General features: G+C 44.0%; 1 pseudogene; it reads right to left on the reverse strand.

Annotated features, from left to right (window-relative positions):
• Nucleotides 1-1,750, reverse strand: LOC146619384 (uncharacterized; annotated as a pseudogene).
• Nucleotides 1,751-11,285: the final 9,535 nt, after the last annotated feature.

Consider the following 11,285-nt stretch of genomic DNA (forward strand, 5'->3'; position numbering starts at 1 on the left):
TCAGAACACCAAAAACAAAAAACAACCCAACCAGGGCGGGCGGTGGGGGAAGCAGGACGGAGGGCACGAAACAAATGATACACATCGAGCCATAAACCAAAACACAGGGAACAAAGTCCAAAACAACAGCACTAAGGCCCAGGATCAGTCCAAAAGCAAACAAACAAAAGAGCCCATGAAAGGCGCAGAGGCCCAGGCAACAGTCTCGAAAAAGTTCAGGGGGGCGGCCCGGAGGCTGATGGCACAACAGTCCAAATCCGGGATGGTCAGGGGGGCGGCCCGGAGGCTGACGGTCCAAGAGCCCAGAAAACAGTTCAGGAGGCCGGGCAGGTGGGAGGCACCGGCGGAGCAGATCAGGAGGCCGGCCGGGCGGGAGGCACCGGCGGCAACCGAGCAGATCAGGAGGCCGGGCGGGCGGGAGGCACCAGCGGCGACCGAGCAGATCAGGAGGCCGGCCGGGCGAGAGGCACCGGCGGCGACGTAGTTCAGGGGGCTGTCCATGACGGCGGCGTAGTTCAGGGAGCCGGCCATGATGGCAACGACGTCCAGTCATCGGCCGGACCGGACGTACAGGACAAGCAGGCCGGACGGGACGGAAGGAACGTGCAGTCCGAGCAGGCCGGACGGGACGTGCAGGACCAGACAGCATGGGGACCTCAGGCGCAGACGAAGCGAGACCGAGCGAGGCTGGACCAGGAAACGCAGAGGCTGAGGCTGGACTAGGCGGAGCTGCAGAGGCTGGACCAGGCGGGGCTGAAGACTCGGAGGCTGGACCAGGCGGAGCTGCAGAGGCTGAGGCTGGACCAGGCGGAGCTGCAGAGGCTGGACCAGGCGGAGCTGAAGACTCGGAGGCTGGACCAGGCGGAGCTGAAGCTGAAGACTCGGAGGCTGGACCAGGCGGAGCTGCAGAGGCTGGACCAGGCGAGGCGGAAGCAGATGCTGCGGGCGGTGTGGATGTTGAGGTTGCAGGCAGTGGAGCCGGTGGTGGCTGAATGGCCTCGCCAGAACCGTCAACAGACACTGGGATGTGCTGGCTGGGTCCTCCCGGACCCCCAGCTGAAGAGGCAAGAGGCTGAACGGGCCCCTCGGACCCTCCAGCGGAGACAGGAGGCTGAACGGGCCCCTCGGACCCCCCAGCGGAGACAGGAGGCTGAACGGGCCCCTCGGACCCCCCAGCGGAGACAGGAGGCTGAACGGGCCCCTTGGACCCTCCAGCGGGAACAGACGGCTGAAGCGGTCCCTCGGACCCTCCAGCGGAGGCAGGTTGCTGAACGGATGACCGAGGAGAGGAGTGACGGTGGCGTCGCTTCCTTCTAGACGAGGGAACAGGAACCGGTGGAGAAATGGAGACCTCATCCTCTGACCACATGGCCGCCAGGAAAAAGGCAGGCGAATGGACAGGCGAACAAGGTCCCGGCTGGTGTGAGGAAGGAGAGGCAGTCTGAGGTAGCGACGAGGCAGGTGGTGAGTGTGCGTTGTCCTGGGGTGGCGGTAAAGAAGTGGAGGTGGAGGTAGAGAGAGCAAGCTCGCCAGCCCTGACTTGCTCCCTCCAGGCAGCTATGGAGCTGCCCAGCACAGTGTCCATAGAAAGCTGAGTAAGCCGAGGGTTGCTCCGAATGATGGCATCTACAGCGCTTAGCCCAACGGCCATGGTCCTCAAATCATTGGCCTGAGCAATGCGGTCAAGGAGCTTAATCATCCGCTCCATCTCAGCGTTGAATCCAAAAGCTGAAAAGTCTGCGGGGTCCATGTTCTGGTCGTGATCTTCTGTCAGGTTAAGGCTGTGTGCAGGTAGGAGTGGAAGTAGAAGGACCCAAAGTGCAGACACTCGGAGGCGGAAAGTGGCTCAAAACTCAGCTGTTATTGCTGGATGGCAAAAAAGTGGCAAAATGTAACAGAAATCCAAAATCCAAATAAACTTACATGACCAGGCAAACGGACCACACAGCATAAATGAGAGTAGATCACGACACAGACACAAAGAAACACGCGGCTTAAATACACAGAGGGAGCAATCAGGGAATGGGTAACAGGAGGGAAACACAGCTGGGGCAAATCAGGCCTAACGAGACAAGGGGAAGCAAAACCAGACACATTAACATCAGACATGGACTTTCAAAACCAGAACACTAAAACTCTAACCAAACCCCACCCAGAGAACCTAAACTAAGAATGATCCTAAAACCCATAAAGCAAAGCTAGAATATAATGAAATAACAAAATCAAAGAACCAAAAACACAAAACACTGGGTCAACGACCCAGGGACCCTAACAGAGATATCTTGCAGAGGGATGCAGCAGTCTCAAAATTGCAAAGCTTCTGAAGCGTGATCATCGAACAATCAAGCGTTTCATTCAAAATAGTCAACAGGGTCTCAAGAAGCGTGTGGAAAAACCAAGGCGCAAAATAACTGCCCATGAACTGAGAAAAGTCAAGCGTGCAGCTGCCAAGATGCCACTTGCCACCAGTTTGGCCATATTTCAGAGCTGCAACATCACTGGAGTGCCCAAAAGCACAAAGTGTGCAATACTCAGAGACATGGCCAAGGTAAGAAAGGCTGAAAGACGACCACCACTGAACAAGACACACAAGCTGAAACGTCAAGACTGGGCCAAGAAATATCTCACGACTGATTTTTCTAAGGTTTTATGGACTGATGAAATGAGAGTGAGTCTATGGGCCAGATGGATGGGCCCGTGGCTGGATTGGTAAAGGGCAGAGAGCTCCAGTCCGACTCAGACGCCAGCAAGGTGGAGGTGGAGTACTGGTTTGGGCTGGTATCATCAAAGATGAGCTTGTGGGGCCTTTTCGGGTTGAGGATGGAGTCAAGCTCAACTCCCAGTCCTACTGCCAGTTTCTGGAAGACACCTTCTTCAAGCAGTGGTGCAGGAAGAAGTCTGCATCCTTCAAGAACAACATGATTTTCATGCAGGACAATGCTCCATCACACGCGTCCAAGTACTCCACAGCGTGGCTGGCAAGAAAGGGTATAAAAGAAGACAAACTAATGACATGGCCTCCTTGTTCACCTGATCTGAACCCCATTGAGAACCTGTGGTCCATCATCAAATGTGAGATTTACAAGGAGGGAAAACAGTACACCTCTCTGAACAGTGTCTGGGAGGCTGTGGTTGCTGCTGCACGCAATGTTGATGGTGAACAGATCAAAACACTGACAGAATCCATGGATGGCAGGCTTTTGAGTGTCCTTGCAAAGAAAGGTGGCTATATTGGTCGCTGATTTGTTTTTGTTTTGTTTTTGAATGTCAGAAATGTATATTTGTGAATGTGGAGATGTTATATTGGTTTCACTGGTAAAAATAAATAATTGAAATGGGTATATATTTGTTCTTTGTTGAGTTGCCTAATAATTATGCACAGTAATAGTCACCTGCACACACAGATATCCCCCTAAAATAGCTAAAACTAAAAACAAACTAAAAACTACTTCCAAAAACATTCAGCTTTGATATTAATGAGTTTTTTGGGTTCATTGAGAACATGGTTGTTGTTCAATAATAAAATTATTCCTCAAAAATACAACTTGCCTAATAATTCTGCACTCCCTGTAATTAAAACTTTTTGAATAGTTTTTTAGTTTCAAAACCAAATAAAAAATGTTGTTTCTTATGTGATCCTTCATAAAGCATCACATATTTTCCAACATAATTCAGGGTTTGGTTTGGTCTAAGTAAGCAGAGAAGTCCAGCCATCCAGTTTTCATGCAGATGTTTACATAACGCTCATCATCTGATGATGAAACTTACTTTGCACCCAAGCAGCCCAACCAGAAATTGAAAGTGTACATGCATCAAGGGACGGAGCGCATCCCGTCAATAGTTCCAAAGTGCAATCGAGGCTAATCCCATGATCTTCTTATTTTCTTGTAGACCGAAGTTGAAAATCTGGCAGTATTTATTTTTGTGATTTTTTTTCCACTCTCAGCCGTCCTTCTCCTGTATTTGGGTCTGTTTGTTAATTTATTTCAATCATGTAAACAATATACAGGTACATTTAGCAAAGAAAATTAGAGAAAAAAATACTATACAAAATAAAGTTAATACATTTCAATATTGCTTCTGTTCTGATTCATTTATATGTCGAAAGGGAGAGGGAAGAAGTACACACTTATTTAATCCCACCCCTTTGCCATAAGTTATCCGTCAACATTTAGTCAGCTTCCTTACTGATATAATCTGTAATAAAAAATAGTGAACAGATTTCTGATATAATATAATTTATTTTCATTCAGAAATTTATTTTCACTGACTCTTTCAATATCAACACCATTTAGTTTAATCTTAGCATTGTATTTAAAGTACTATTTCCAAATAACATAATTTTAGTTTTATTCAAATTTAATGATAATTTGTTTTTATCAAGCCTGTAGTTTATGAAATGGTGTTTGTTGCCAGATTTGTATAGAGGTATAACTTTTGCTATTTTCATTCTGTCTGGAAATCGACCAGTTTGAAATGATAAATTACAGATGTACGTAAACGGTTTTATAACAGCCTTACTATATCTTTTAACCACTCTCATATCAATATCAATTGGGTTCCGGCTTGAGTGAACGCTGGCGCGCCTGGCTACCGCTACTCACTGGTACATTTTCGATTATTTGGATTCAGATTTGAATGAACAGGGACATTCACACTCAGGACCAGATCGATCTCTGCCAGGGATTGATTTGCAACGCTTGTCCTCAACATCTGCTATTTCAGCTGAATGTGCTCTTACGTCGTCTTCTCAGTGAGCTGCACTAGCTTAACTGTTTGAACTATTTTAGCCTACCTGTTCGTCGCTCCGGCTGGCTCGGCTCCTTTTCCTCCACATAATCGACTCTTGGTGGCGCTGTCACTTGGTGTTCGCTCGCTCTGCGGTAGAGTATCACTCCCTGTTCCTGCTCAAACACAGTGGTGTTTCTGAGTAGCTTATTTGCTTAGCAATTTAATTAACAACTTTTAAATACATTCTTTTTCATAGTATAATCTTCACGTGCTTCATCCGAAGCACACTTTCTGTGTACTCACTACCTAATTTATAGCCAAAGTATTCACTCACTGTCTCTGTACTGTTTCGCTAGCTTAGCTTAGCTCGTAGCCGACTCGTTAGCACCATGGCTACTTCACCTGTCCCTCCTGCACTTTCTTGCTCATTGTGTCAGATGTTTAGTTACTCCTCAGCCTCCTTTAGCAATAATGATATCTGTAACAAATGTAGCATATTTGCAGCTCTGGAGGCCAGGATTACTGAATTGGAGACTCGGCTTCGCACCCTTCATTCACCCATAGCTATCCAGGCCCCTGAAGCTGGTGCAGCCGAAGATAGCGTAGGCCCCGCTAGCTGTTCCCCGGCAGACCCCAAGCAGCTGGGGAAAGAGGGCGGCTGGGTGACAGTGAGGAGGAAGCATAGTCCTAAACAGAAGCCCCAGGTACACCACCAACCCGTTCATGTGTCTAACCGTTTTTCCCCACTCGGAGACACACCCGCCGGGGGTCAAACTCTGGTAATTGGTGATTCTGTTCTCAGACATGTGAAGCTAGAGACACCGGCAACCATAGTCAATTGTCTTCCAGGGGCCAGAGCAGGCGACATTGAAGGAAATTTAAAACTGCTGGCTAAGGGTAAACGTAAATTCAGTAAGATCATAATTCACGTCGGCAGTAATGACAGCCGGTTACGCCAATCGGCGGTCACTAAAATCAATATTGAATCGGTGTGCAACTTTGCCAAAACAATGTCGGACTCTGTAGTTTTCTCTGGTCCCCTCCCCAATCAGACCAGGAGCAACATGTTTAGCCGCATGTTCTCCTTAAATTGCTGGCTGTCTGAGTGGTGTCCCAGAAACGATGTGGGCTTCATAGATAATTGGCAAACCTTCTGGAGGAAACCTGGTCTTGTTAGGAGAGACGGCATCCATCCCACTTTGGATGGAGCAGCTCTCATTTCTAGAAATATGGACAAATTTATTAAACCCCCCCAAAATATGACTATCCAGAGTTGGGACCAGGAAGCAGAGTTGCAGTCTTACATGCCTCTCTGCAGCTTCTCTCCTCCTGCTACCCCCCCAAAAACCCATCTCCATAGAGACTGTGTCAGCTTCCAAAAAGACAAAAAACAAACTAAAAACCAGCAACAAACAACTTAAACATAAACAATTACAAAGAAAGAACAATACAGTATCCACATCTGAACTAAAGAGTAAAACAGTGAAATGTGGATTATTAAATATTAGGTCTCTCTCCTCCAAGTCTCTGTTAGTACATGACTTAATAATTGATCAACAAATTGATTTACTCTGCCTTACAGAAACCTGGTTGCAGCAGGATGATTATGTTAGTTTAAATGAATCAACACCCCCGAATCATTCTAACTACCAGAAATCTCGAAGCACAAGCCGAGGGGGCGGTGTGGCAGCAATTTTTCACACCAGCCTATTAATCAACCAAAGACCAAGACAGACTTTTAATTCATTTGAAAGCCTGATGCTTAGCCTCGTCCACCCCAGCTGTAAAACTCAGAAACCAGTCTTACTTGTTATCATCTATCGTCCACCTGGGCCTTACACAGAGTTTCTGTCTGATTTCTCAGACTTTTTACCTAATTTAGTTCTGAGCTCAGATAAAATAATTATTGTGGGTAATTTTAACATCCATGTAGACGCTAAAAATGACAGCCTCAACATGGCATTTAATCTGTTATTAGACTCAATTGGTTTCTCTCAAAATGTAAAAGAACCCACCCACCACTTTAATCACACTCTAGATCTTGTTTTAACATATGGCATAGAAACTGAACATTTTACAGTGTTTCCTGAAAACCCTCTCCTGTCTGATCATTTCCTGATAACATTTACATTTACAATAATTGATTACACAGCGGTGGAGAGTAGACTTTATCAAAGTAGATGTTGTTCTGAAAGCGCTGTAACTAAGTTTAAGAATATAATCCACCCACTGTTATCATCTTCAATGCCCTGTACCAACACAGAGCAGAGCAGCTATCTGAACGCTACCCCAACAGAGGTCGATTATCTTGTTAATAATTTCACCTCCTCACTACGTACGACTCTGGATACTGTAGCTCCTGTGAAAACTAAGGTCTCTAATCAGAAGTACCTGACTCCGTGGTATAATTCTCAAACACGTAGCCTAAAGCAGATGACTCGTAATCTGGAGAGGAAATGACGTGTCACAAATTTAGAGGATCATCATTTAGCCTGGAGAAATAGTTTGCTGCTTTATAAGAAAGCCCTCGGCAAAGCCAGAACATCTTACTATTCATCACTGATTGAAGCAAATAAGAACAACCCCAGGTTTCTCTTCAGCACTGTAGCCAGGCTGACAAAAAGTCAGAGCTCTGTTGAGCCAACCATCCCTTTAACGTTAACTAGTAATGACTTCATGAACTTCTTCACAAATAAAATTTTTATCATTAGAGAAAAAATTACCAATAATCATCCCACAGATGTAATATTATCTACAGCTACTCTTAGTACCACTGATGTTAAGTTAGACTCTTTTTCTCCAATTGATCTTTCTGAGTTAACTTCAATAATTACTTCCTCCAAACCATCAACGTGTCTTTTAGACCCCATTCCTACAAAACTGCTCAAAGAAGTCCTTCCATTAATTAATTCTTCAATCAACCTATCTCTAATGATCGGCTATGTACCACAGGCCTTCAAGCTGGCTGTAGTTAAACCTTTACTCAAAAAGCCATCTCTAGACCCAGCAGTCTTAGCTAATTATAGGCCAATCTCCAACCTTCCTTTCATATCAAAAATCCTTGAAAGAGTAGTTGTCAAACAGCTAACAGATCATCTGCAGAGGAATGGTTTATTTGAAGAGTTTCAGTCAGGTTTCAGAGCTCATCACAGCACAGAAACAGCTTTAGTGAAGGTTACAAATGATCTTCTTATGGCCTCTGACAGTGGACTCATCTCTGTGCTTGTCCTGCTAGACCTTAGTGCAGCATTCGATACTGTCGACCATAATATCCTATTAGAGCGATTAGAACATGCTGTAGGTATTACAGGTACTGTGCTGCAGTGGTTTGTATCATATCTATCTAATAGACTCCAATTTGTGCATGTAAATGGAGAGTCCTCTTCACACACTGAGGTTAATTATGGAGTTCCACAGGGTTCAGTGCTAGGACCAATTCTGTTTACACTATACATGCTTCCCTTAGGCAGCATCATTAGAAGACATAGCATACATTTACACATGCAGATGACACCCAGCTCTATCTGTCCATGAAGCCAGATAACACACACCAATTAGTTAAACTGCAGGAATGTCTTAAAGACATAAAGATCTGGATGGCCGCTAACTTTCTGCTTCTTAATTCAGATAAAACTGAGGTTATTGTACTCGGCCCTGAAAATCGTAGAAATATGGTCTCTAACCAGATTCTTACTCTGGATGGCATTACCTTGGCCTCCAGTAACGCTGTGAGGAACCTTGGAGTCATTTTTGACCAGGACATGTCCTTCAACGCACATATTAAACAAATATGTAAGACTGCTTTATTCCATTTGCGCAACATCTCTAAAGTTAGAAATATCCTGTCTCAGAGTGACGCTGAAAAACTAGTTCACGCATTTATTACTTCCAGGCTGTAATTCATTATTATCAGGATGTCCTAAAAACAGTTTATCCTGATTACAAACGTTAGGGTAAGTGAATCCAGATGATGGAAAGATAGCCCGGGTCTGCTGATGAGCACTGTCTGCTCTAACACTGACTTTGTTTGTGTTTCCTGGAGTCCCGTCAGTCCTGTAAATCAGCGTCCCCAACCTTTTTTGTGCAATGGACCGGTTTATGTATGCAATATTCTCATGGACCAGCCTTTAAGGTGTCGAGGATAAATACAACAAAATAAAACCAGTACTGCTGCCAAAAAAAGAAGAGTTATTCAAACCCCTGAAAAACATCAATTTCACACCCGACCTCAACTCTCGCGGTCTGGTTCCAAATGATTTACGGACCGGTGCCAGTCCATGGCCTAGGGGTTGGGGACCGTTGTTGTAAATAAAAGAAACCCCTGCTTGGACGCTGTGCAGAGCAGCTGGACCACACATTGTCACTTAATGTTTCTCATCATATTAATATTTATTTGTAAAATTGTAACTTTTAGTTTTAATGTTCATCAAATAAAATTACATTATTGAATACTACGTGCTACGCAATAATAGTAATAATATTAACTGTAATAATCGTAATGGCAGTTGTTGTCATCATCATGCTGTTAATATCATGACTTTTAAATTCATAGTTTTTCATTAAAACATTTTTAATTCATCAAAATGAAATATTAAAAAAAAAACCTAAACTTTAAACTCTGCCACAAACAAAAATAGAATAAAAATAATAAATGATAACCATGTGCAGCTTCTCTCGTCTTCCATTTTTCCATAATATGTTTCACTCTACATGTTAAAGTGTGTTGGCTGCATGTTAAGTTCAAAACGCTGATTATTCATTTGAAGTCAAAGTTTAGGAGCTCTGATCCAGTTGACTGATATACTCTGCTCTACATCCTGCACTGAAATATGTGGATTGTGTGTTTATTAAAATTAAAAATCATCGTGGAGTCATTGACAGAAGAGCATCAACATTCAGCCTGTTAAATTATATTTAGATATTTTTATTTCAGAAATGTTTCCTGACATAAATGGAGAATATAAAAACACAATCAAAGCAGTCAAGTCCATATTATGAAGTGTTTGCTGTATCAGACAATCATGTTTATTCACAACAATGAAAACAATATAGTGCAGATAAACATGGCGCTGCAATGAATCTGCTCTTAAACACAATAACAAAATACATTTTCCAAGAGAGATGATAATGATTCACATCAGAGTGAAGAACGAATACATTTACTGGTTTCTAACATTTCTTATAGATCGAACTGATCACTGATAGAAACAGAAGAATATTCAAAATGATACTCTGAGAGATACATGAATGATAATAATAAATGCTGATGAGCATATTAAGTGTGTGTCTGCGCTGAAAGCTGCTCTCCTCTCCTGGTTTTCTGTATCACACAGACCACAACAACACAAAGCATCACCTGCAGACCGCTGAGCAGTATCCACCTGACTTTGTAGAAGGTCGAGTAAACCCCAAAGGGCTCTCTGTAGATCAGAACTGTTTTTTCTCCTGACACACACTCATCATCTGACTTCAAACCTGTACACATATACTCTCCTGCATCTTCCAGTGAGACATTAGAGATTATCAGGCTGTCATGGGAACAAGTGATTCTGTTGTAATTGCAGAACTCATCATCGTACACAATTTTACCTTCTGTTTGAATCGACTTAATGAACCAAACGGATAGAAATCCAGCTTTACATCTCATAGTGACTTCATCTCCCTCTGAGAAAACCTTTACTACAGGTGGACCAAATTTAGGGCACACCAAAAGCCAGTACGCATGTGTTACTTTTTCACCTTCACAACTGTAGATACCTGAATCATTTAACATTAGTGATGGAAGTACCAGCGAGAAGTTTCGACCAACTTCTTGATCAGTATCCAGGGAAATTGCTACCTTCATCCAAACTGGGGGCTGGTCATGAATGGGGTCCATGAAGGGACACTCCAGCACAGCTGTGTCTCCCTCTGAAGCATAACGTAGCTTTGTTTTTTTGGTCAAACGTACAGAGTAAGTGCTCACACACTGCTGTTGGTTCATCAACAGGCAGATGTAAACAGTTTGTTGTCCATTGAAGACATGAAGAAGAGATGCGTTTTTTGCCTCCAGGAAACTTTCTTGGACTTTATTCACCTTCAAAATTGTTCTGTCTTCAAAACTACTCGGCTCGGCTTGTTGCCACTTACTGTCATGTCTGATCCAACGCACCGTCAGATTCTCACCTGCTCCTTTACATTGTACGTCTACAGTGTCTTCAAGACTTGCGATAGATTCTTCCCCCCTTACTGTCTTACACACAGTCAGGCTGATGTTTCTCTCATATGTCATGTTGCCCTGAGTCCAGCACACATCTTGGTACAGTCCAGAGTCTGAGTGGGTCAGGTTGTTGAGAGTAAATGAAGGAGAACCATGAAATGTCTCAGGAAATGAGCGTCGTCCTGTCAGGTCTTCATGTACTGTGAAGTTTCTGTTCCAGGGGTCAGAGATGTTCCACAGGACCAGAGTATCTTCACCAACACGTCTGGAGGTGATGCAGGAGCTGTTTCGATCTGGGAGCTTGAACTGTAAAGAGCCTCCTTCTTCTCTTATGGCGATAAATTCATCTGCATGA

This window comes from Diplotaxodon limnothrissa, linkage group LG14 (genome assembly GCF_057381915.1).
Source record: "Diplotaxodon limnothrissa isolate DT_005_m linkage group LG14, D_limnothrissa_male_GT1.1, whole genome shotgun sequence".
NCBI lineage: Eukaryota > Metazoa > Chordata > Actinopteri > Cichliformes > Cichlidae > Diplotaxodon > Diplotaxodon limnothrissa.